Source organism: Giraffa tippelskirchi, chromosome 1 (assembly GCF_054371585.1).
Source record: "Giraffa tippelskirchi isolate mGirTip1 chromosome 1, T2T-mGirTip1v1.2.pri, whole genome shotgun sequence".
Classification (NCBI taxonomy): Eukaryota; Metazoa; Chordata; class Mammalia; order Artiodactyla; family Giraffidae; genus Giraffa; species Giraffa tippelskirchi.
Window position 1 is genome coordinate 191,898,252 of NC_137275.1, and position 10,112 is coordinate 191,908,363.

The following is a 10,112-nucleotide window of genomic DNA, read 5'->3' on the forward strand; positions in this document are numbered from 1 at the left end:
TCTTAGCTGAGTCTTTTGCCAAAAGCTCTCCCTGGTCTACCTAGCTAAACTTATCTAAGTGATCTTCAGTAGCAACAGTTCAGACTTAGGAGAGGGCTCGGGGGACCTGTCTTCCGGAATCTACAGAGGGCCTCTTAGCATTGAGCCTGTGTGGTGACAGGTTCCCTCTCCACCATCATGGTGGAGGACATAGCACAAGCTCCTTCTCCCACTGGTTCACACCGTGGCCTCTGTGCACTGACCTGTGCAGGCATAACCGTTCCTCTCTAGTTGAGAAGGAGTCTGCTGGGCGCCTACCTTTCCCATGTCACTTTCTCCCAGGCCTGCAGCAACTGTATTGGCTTTCCCTATCTCTGGGCTCTGGACTTCTGTTTGCGTATTCAAAAAACTGAACGGTCCAGGGCTCATGCCAGCAGGCTCCCAAAGGCATTCTTCAGGCTCCTATAAGGCAGGTGCAGCAACAGTCAAGTTAGTTCGGCCCTCTTTGCTTAGGTACCTCTCCAACATGGAGGCCAGACTTCCAGCAACTTCCTTCTGCTCCAGAAAAAGCCACAAACCCCAGAGCAACAGAAGGAGAAATGAGAAGTGATGTCACAAAACTGGCACTTAGTTTTACCAGGAAAAGCAGGGCTGCCCTTTGGTCCTGACCCAGGCACTCTGCCTTGAAAGACATCAGGTCCAGCAGGAGGGGTGGGAGGGTGGGGACAGGTGACTGGAGGGAGGAGACAGGGCCACACCTCTCCCTGAGCCCGTTTAGCAGAGGGTCAGTGGCCCCACACCTAGTAGGGGCCTCACAAGCATCTGTTTCATCTTTCGAGCAGTGGGTTGAGTGGGTGAGCTGTACTGCGAGAGCGTCTCCACACCAGCAGGAGGCGGAGACCTGATCTCAGCTTCCAGCTCTGCCATAGGACGCCCTGCTGCTGCCTGATGGAGTGGAGCCACTGCCTTCCTCACCAGAGTCCTGAGGATTAAATGAGAGAATGTACGTGGAGGTGCCTGAGCTGTTACATGTGCTGAAACTTTACAGTATTTGGAAAATATGTAGGCCTCTTTTTCTATCATTCCAGCCAAGTAAAGGATTAGAATGCTAACCAGCCACTTATGGTGAACACGTGTGTCCCTGCCCATGCCAGGCTGTGCTTGGCTGTGGGGAACAGACATGGCCTGCTCTTTTGCAGTTAGTAATCCAGAGGGGGGCACATGCCAGAACAAATAGAGTGCGAGTGTTTGGTCTGGCACATATAGGTCATCAGTCTGTTTATTAAAAGCTGAGGAGCCATACAAGGAGTTTTTTGTGGCTTGCTAGGAGAGAGTCAGCCCTCATGCCTGGGGGAGTGACCCCTGGATGAGGAAGGAAAACAGAAGAAGGCATTTGAGCTGAGTCTTGAGATGGCAGACTGCCATTTGGAGGAGAGAGGCATACCAACCGAAGGTAAAGGGCCCGAGACAAGCCCAGGGCTGTGGTTTGTGGGAGTTTTGAGGAAGGACTGGTTGTCCAGAGTGGGCAGACAACTGGAGGGACAGGTGATGAAGCTGGAGAGGTAGACAGGAGTCAGTTTGTGGGGAGCCACTGACGGATTCTCAGCAGAGCATCACAGCTGGACTTAACGACTGAGGGCAGGAGGTGGCAGAGGTCTTTTGTAGAAGCCCAGTTACTGTAGGCTTTGTGAGTTTCTGGTGTGGCTACCCAAGTCTGCCCCTGTAGTGTGGACTAGGCCCAGACAGTAAATATGGGCATGAGTGTGACCTCTGGTCTTCACACTTCATAGACACTAAATCAGAACTTACAGAATTCTAACATGTCAGAAAATAATATTTTTATATTTTTCCAACCATTTAGAAATGAAAGAACTATAACCCTTGGGTTGTATTCAGTATAGAAGTAGGCAGCAGGCTGACTTTGGCCAGGACCTTAGTTTGCCCACCCTGTTCAGGAGCAGCCACTCAGAGGGTGTCAAAGGGTTTAGAGGGCTAACTGAGGCAAGAAAGCAGCCCAAAGCTGCCAGAGTGATGCAGGTGAGAGGAAGAGGTGGTGGGAGCTGGTGCTGCAGAGGGGAGAGGTCAGGAGATCTAGGAGGGAAGATAGGCTGCTGGGGTTCAGCAGGGAGCCAGACCCCCTCAGCAAAGGGAGGCTGGTTCTCATGGATGTGTTAGATTCTCCACTAAGCAGTGACCTTAGGCCAAATTTTGCAAATCTAAGTAAATTAAACTGTGTGTGGGCTAGGAAAAACACCTCTACCCCTTAAATGGAGGGGGGGGGCCTGTGGGCATCTGGACCCCACTTTTGCTCCCTGAGAATCCAGTGGTATCTTCCTGCCCCTCCAGCTCCAGTCTCCAGTGGGAGTTTACTCTTGGGACCAGAGCTTTCCAGAGGCCAAGTTCTTAACTCTGGAATTCCCTCTGGCTTGTCTGGCAGGGCTGGTTCCACTCAGCAGTGGTACCAATCTGGTGTGCTGTGAGAGACTGTGTGCAGAATGGAGATGAAAGCAGTCCTGATTGTGGGGTCTGGGGTTGCTCCTGGCCAGGCCAGTGGGGGACAAGCCAGGGGAAGAAGGAATGTCAGTCCTAGGGGTGGGGGAGGCTCAAACAGTGGCCCTGAGGTTTAGGTTTGGGGGTTCCTTCCCAAGTGGTACCAGCATTGCTTCATGCTTGAAGCCTGGAGACCTTGTTCTCTAAGGAAAACCTGCCAGTTTGCCCTCTCTTCCAAAACTGGTGGGGCAAGGAGGGACAGGCCAGAACTGCTTCACTGCCACAGACCTGCCTGCCTTCCTCAGTCCCCTCACGCGCCCTGCCACACCCATTGGGAAAGTTCCACAGATGTCCCATAGTGTCTCCCGTGGCCTTTTAGCACTCACATATCCAAGGGTGTTCTCCAAGCCAGACCCACCCAAGTCTGAAAAGACCCAGGCAGAAGGGACAGGGCTCCAAGGGCTGTGTGCCAAGCCAAGACAGGAATCCAGGCCTGGGGTTCCCCAAGCTAGGCCAGCAGTGGGGGCGAGTCCTCAGAAAAAGAGGAGCTGACTTCCCGGAACAGAGTTCCCCTGGAGTCCTGCGCTCAGCCCCAGCTTCATGCGCACAGCCTGCCAGAACACCCACCGCAGAGAATTCGGCTGGACAGCTGGACCCGATTGTCTCCCTCCCCTCACTCTGTTCCTGAGCCATTTGCTTCCAGTGTCCAAGCGCTGACTTTCCCACCTGTCAGCTGAGTAGTAGTAGTTCCTGCCTATGTACTGCCCTGGGCCTTTGGGAGGGGAGTGGGTTGGCAGGGTCTGAGGTGTCAGGAGGGTCTCCCGGTGTCATGTGGCAGCTCAACACGGTCAAGCCTCTGGAGCCTGTCCCGGGACTGTCTCGGGCATAGGGAAGGAAGGGACAGCCATCGTGAGGCTGCTCTGGCAAGGGCTGGGGTTTTCAGTCACCTGCCCTCTTAACCACTACTACCGCCTGCCACATGGGTGAGGGAATCAGGAGTCCACCTACCCACACTTTCCCAAGAATCTCTTCTAATTGTGAAGAACTGTTAGCTTCTAATAGCGGAAGCTTCTAAGTGGAAGCTGCTAATAGCTATTGAGCACTTCTAATAGCTTTCGAGCGCTTTTGATACACCAGGCACTGTGCTCGTATCTTTCACTCCTCAAAGCCCCCCATAAAGTGTCTATCGTTATTTTCTCAGTTTTACCTATGAGGAAACTGAAGGTTGGAGAAGTTAGGTCGCTTGCCCAAGATCACTCAGTGAATTGGAGATCTGAAATTCCTACTAGCTCTGACTCCAAAACCTGTGTCTCCCGGCTCCACGGACAGAGCAGCGGCTGTTCACACAGCTCATTCTGAAGTCCCTGAGACTGCACAGCCCAGCAGGTCAGGACAAGTGGGAGGGAAGCTTAGACCATGTCGCAGTGTAGAGACTACCCTGGGATGAGGCCTTTTCATGCAATGGCCATGAGAGGGCAGTGTGTATCCCCAAACCAGGGCCAGGGGATTACTTACACTTTGCCTTAGGAAAACACTAAAACTTTTTAGAGGAGTTTATAACCGGTATCTTTTAAGTTAATCACCTTTTCGCTTCGTTTTTTTTTTTTTTTTTAATACTGTTTCTCTCTGCTTATTGGTATACATAGTATAAGCACAGGAGGAAAAACATATCTAATGTTTCAAACACCTGAAGGGAGACCCTGCCACACAGAAGAGCCAAGGCAAATGCTCAGTGGTAGAAATATGCCATGTACCTTGAAGGGAACAGCAAAGCCACCAGGCAGTAGCGGGATGAGTAAAGGAAGAGAGTAGCAGGGGCCTTTAAGTCACTGGAAACTTAGGGCCGAGGAGTGACTGATAAGATCTGGTTCGTTTCTGGAAAATGTCATCCCAGCTGCTGTATTGAGACTAGACTGTATGAATGTTCATAGTCGCTCAGTCATGTCTGACTCTTTGTGACCCCCATGGACTGTAGCCTGCCAGGCTCCTCAGTCCATAGAATTTTCCAGGCAAGATACTGGAGTGGGTTGCCATTTCCTACTCCAGGAGAATCTTCCTGACCCAGGGATTGAACCCATGTCTCTTGCATCTCCTGCACTGGCATTTGGATTCTTTACCACTGCGCCACCTGGGACTTGGAGAAGACAGTGGCAACCCACTCCAGTACTCTTGCCAGGAAAATCCCATGGACAGAGGAGCCTGGTAGGCTGCAGTCCATGAGGTTGTGAAGAGTCGGACACGACTAAGCGACTTGACTCTCACTTTTCACTTTCCTGCACTGGAGAAGGAAATGGCAACCCACTCCAGTGTTCTTGCCTGGAGAATCCCAGGGACAGGGGAGCCTGGTGGGCTGCCATCTATGGGGTCACACAGAGTCGGACACGACTGAAGTGACTTAGCAGCAGCAGCAGCACCTGGGACTAGACTGTAAGGCTGAGTCGGAACCAGAGAAAAGGCTGGGTAAACAGAAGGCCACTGCTGTAATCCAAGAGCAAGGTGACAGTGGCTCAAACCAAGGACTCTGAGAGGTGGTTGGATTCTAGACACAATTTGCAGATCACACCTAAAGAATCTGTGGACAGGTGGGATGTGGAGTGTGAGAGGAGGAGCCGAGGTGACTTCAAAGTTTGGGGCCTGAGAAACGGGAAGATTGAATGTGCCTTTTACTGGGATAGGAAAGTCTGGGAGGAGCAGGCTTGTGAGAGGAAAATCTGACCAGGAGGCAGTTGTCCATGAGACTCTGAAGTCTGGAGACAGGATTGAGCTGGAGATCTAATTTGGGGAGCTGTTGGCATCCAGTGGTATTTAAAAGCCGGTGAAGTCATTTTGGGAGGGAAGGTGAAAGAGAAGAGTCCAAGGATTTTGCCCTGGGCACTCTGTCATCTGGAGGGCAGGGAGCTGAGGACAGGGCGAGAAGCAGAGACTGCCAGAGCCAGAGCTGGGCCCAAGCTGTGTGACTCAGTGCTACCAGTCCTGTAAGGCGAGCAACTCGGGCACATTTTTCCACGTTGCCCAGGAGGGTTAGGGCTTCCCTCATTTGCCCTTACTTGTTTGAACCACCTGAGGGAAGGGACTGGCCCCGAAGCACAAGTCAGGTAAGGCCCCATAGAGTTCAGGTTCCTGGAGTCAGGGGAGATCACAGACCTTGGCTGCCTCCTCCCCTTCAGCCATCTCTGAAACACCGTTTTCAGAGGGGCTCCACCGTCTCCCCCTGGGCCACCTCATCCACCTGCAAGCTCTTAACTGTCTCCCTAGGCTTAAAAGCTCCTTCTCTAGCCCGGGACCGGGCCTTTCCCTAGATATCCCACAAGTACCTCTAATTCAGCACACCCAACCTCCAGACTGCCCCCTGGTGTCTCTACCAACCAGTCTCCCCTAGCCAGTCTCCCCTGCCCTGGCGCTGGGCCTCCATTAGGAGTTCATCTTCTCATTAATGTCCCCTGACCTGGGACCAGAGGAACCAGGGCATACGTGGAGGAATGTGGGGGGCAGCAAGGGCAAGAAACACATCCTTCCAACAGGAATCCTCGTCTGAGGAATCCTCTTTATCAGCCAGCAAGGGTTTTGTCGGGTCCCTGGAGGACTCAAAGGCTCAGCCTTGGACATTCGACCTCAGCTGTGTGCCTGGGTGTACCTGTCTCTGAACTGTATGTCTCAGCCTCTGAGCCTCCACCACTCACTCAGGCACCGCCCCACCCCCGGGCCAGAGCATCCCCTCACACATCCTCCAGTACCCACCCGCTGCCACCTTGGCTTCTGAACACAGACACAAGGGGAGACCATGAACTCTGGTAAACTCTGCCCAGCCTTGCTCCATCAATGCCAACAGCAAACCTGAAACCTAAAGCACATCACTCCTCTGGGCCACATGACCCCCATTTTGCAGATAAGGAAACTGAGACCCAGAGAGTTTCAATAACCTGCCAGAGCTTGGTAAGGGCACTTGAATGTTTGGGCTTTTTGCTTATATAGAGTGTACTTGTTTATTTTTCAATGTTTCACTGTTATTTTAACTGTGTTTTAAAAATTTTATTTTTGGCTGTTCTGGGCCTTCATTGCTGCTCGGGCTTTTCTCTAGTTGCGGTGAGTGGGGACTACTCTCTAGTTGTGGTGGCGTGCTTCTCATTGTGGTGACTTCTCTTGTGGCTCTTGGGCTCTAGAACACAGGAACTCAATAGTTGGGGCTCACAGGCTTAGCTCCTCTGCAGCATGTGGGATCTTCCCAGATCAGGCATCTAACCCATGTTTCTTGCATTGGCAGGCAGATTCTTTACTACTGAGCCACCAGGGAAGCCCTTAACTGTATGTTCTATTCACACATCTACAGAATATATTTCACAGTTTAAAGACCAAACAAAACCCAGTAGAGATCACATCAACAAAGGACTGGAATCCCTACTCTGTACTCCTTGCTGGGCCAGCCTCCCCAGGCCCCAGATTCCTTGGGTGTCAGATGGGTGTGATGACATGAGGACCACGAGACAGTGTGGAGTGGTGAGAGCATGCTCCCTCCCCACGTGCCAGGCTGAGCTCATTCCATCATCCCAGCAGCCTGGGAGGTGAGCGCTGTTACATCCTGTCCTACCTAAGCTCATACAGCCAGTGAGCGGCAGAGCAGCTGTTTGGACCAGGAGGGCTGGCCTCATTGTCTATGTTCTTAGATGCCATAGTTATGAGTCCTGCACACGGGAGGGTGGGTACAGAGCTCTAGACCCACTCTGGGTTCAGCACAAGGGTGGGTACAGAGCCAGGGCAGGCTGTGTGGCCACAGCCTTCTCTCTCTCCAGTTGCCAGCACCAAGGTCCAGCCCAAGATGTCTCCTCCCACCTCTCCCAGGTCTACGGAACCTCATCTGAGGAGGAGACAGACCAGGCAGACCGAGGTGCCACCTGAGTGCGGTGCCACCTGAGTGCGAGTGGGAGAGCGGCAGGCCGGGCAAGGAGTAAGAAGAGCCTCTTCCCAAAGCCAGGACCGCCAAGCTGAGGACCAGACTTTCATTGGCAAAGCCCTGGAGAAGCTTGGCCTGGAGCTGACGGCGTTGGGGGGGGGGGGGTTCTTTCTTGTCCCATCCCTGACCCCATCTCAAACAGAGCCTCAGCCAGCCTGAGGCAGGGGGCAGTAATGGGGTTGTGATATGAAGCTTTGAAGTGCTGCAAGAAGTCAGAGCAGGTAGGCTCCCCAGAAGCCAACAGGTCCCAGCCTCACTATACAGATAGGGAAGCTGAGGCCCAGAGCAGGGAAGGGTCCTGTGTGGGTCACACAGCCAGTCCATGCTGGCCTGGGACTAGAAGAATGGGAGAGGAGCCAGGGCTCCTACAGCTCACATCCCAGCCTGGCTCCCAGAGCTGAACAGATGTCCCTCAGGAGTCCAGCCAGGGAATGCTTACAGGAGGGGCTGTGTGTGTGAGCAAAGCCAAGAGCAGGGATAAGGGACCATGACACCTGCCCCACGTCATCTTCCTGCTTCCCTCCCTCCCTCCCTCCCTTCCTTCTTTCCCTCCTGCCGTGTCACCTACCTCTCTCCTCCAGAGACCTCCCTCACCTCTGGCCCAAGCCTTGGCCTCACCTCTCTCCAGGCATGGGCTCAATTCACCCTCCCCACTCACTTCTCTGACCTTGTCTTCTGCTCCTCCCCGACTCTTGCCATTCCAGTAAAGGTCCTTCCATGCTCGAACCTTCAGACCTTTGCACTGGCCATTCCCTCAGCCTGGCGTGCTCTTCCCCAACATGTCTGCATGGCTCACTCCTTCACCATCTTCAGGTCTTTACTCACTTACCTCCAGTCTTCACACCCACACACACTTCCTATCCTCCTTTTCCCCTTTTCCTGCTTAGCATGTATCACAAACACACGTTTTGCACAGAATATCGGCTCCAGGAGAACAAAGACTTTTTAAATGCATATATTCTTAGCTCTAGGATGGTGTCTGGTTCTCTGCCAAGAGAACGAAGGGGTCTGTGCCGTGTGCCCAGAAGTGCTCTGTGACCAGGTCACCTGAGCCTGACACTGGGCTCAGCATCAGCAGGAGGTTCCAGGCAGTGGGCCGAGTATAGGTCTGAGGCATAGCTCCAGACAGCTGGAGGGGTTCTGGGTGGACTCCCTGGCTGGCCTGCCTCCAAAGCCACCTCCCGGGCACATGAGGATGCCAGAAGGCTGCAGTGGTCAGTGGGGCAGAGGAGGATCTGTATATGCCCCTCTTATCTGTGACTGAGGCCTTAGGGTCACACTGCTCTGGAAGGAACACCAGGGAAGAAATTGGCCACCCTCCTTTTGTTCACAGGGTCACCGAGGCTGAGAGGGAAAGAGACAGGTCCAGGGTCACAGAGGCAGCTGATTGGCACTTCCAGCTGTTGGCCCCTCCCTAGACGCTCCCAGGCCCAGTCCCTGGCTCGGTTCCTCCCACGTGGGATGTCAGACTCACTCATGTCTCTCCTCCACCCTGTGCCCCCAGCCCGCTAATCTCAGTGAGCCCAATACCTGGCACTCTTCCCATCACCTGTTCTCATGCTATTTCATTTTTCCTTCATCTTTTAAAATAAATGATACCTTTGAATGAATATGTATCACAGTTGTATAAGCACAATCACATAATGAACCCCCAAATTTACCCCAACCCCAGAACTGGAAAATCATTACTAGCTTACCCTACTCCCATGCTCCTCCCCATCTTAGCACAGTCTCTGTCTCCATGAAGAAAATATGTCTTTTTTTTAGTGAGAAGTTGGTCCCTTCTCTCAAGGAGTTTACTATCTTTTTTTAAATTTTTGGCTGTGCTGGGTCTTCATTGCTGCGTGTAGGCTTTCTGTAGTTGCGGCGAGCAGGACTACTCTCTAGTTGCAGTGTGCGGGCTTCTCTTTGTGATGGCTTCTCTTGCGGAGCTTGGGCTTTAGGGCGCTTGGGCTTCAGTAGTAGCGCCTGCCTACGGGCTTAGTTGCCCCGCAGCATTTGGAATCTTCTTGAACCAGGGATTGAACCCATGTTCTCTACCTTGGCAGGTGAGTTCTCAACCATTGGCCCACCAGGAAAGTCCCTTTCTTTTTTTTAAAAGTAGTTTCATCACATGCATGCATGCTCAGTCACTCTTTGAGAATGACTCTTTGAGACCCCATGGACTGTAGCCCACCAGGTTCCTCTGTTCATGGGATTCTCCAGGTAAGAACACTGGAGTGGGTTATCATGCCCTTCTCCAGTGGATCTTCCCAACCCAGGGATCAAACCTGGGAGTTTTATCACATATGTACACCCAAAGAATATATTGATGTTTGCTTGTTTTTAATGGTATGATGTACGACATCACTCTTTATGCCTGCACACTTTCTCCATGTTGTTACAGGTAGCTCTTGTACCTACTTTTCACTGATGTATTGTATCCTGCCCTATGTGACTAGACTGCAATGTAAGTATGTCCCCTGTTGATGGACATCTGGGGTGTTTCCAGTGTCCCCTGACCTTGTGCCCCTCATGAGCCAAACCTCTTGAGAGGCCCATTCCACCTTACCAGGACCCTGCTCGCTGGCCCTTCCTTCCCCCTTTCTCTGCCCCAGCTCTGTCCACACAGCCACAGTTTCCCCCATCTCTCCTTCAACTCTTCTGAGCTCCAGACCACATGAAAGGCATAATCATTTATTGAGCACTGACTCTG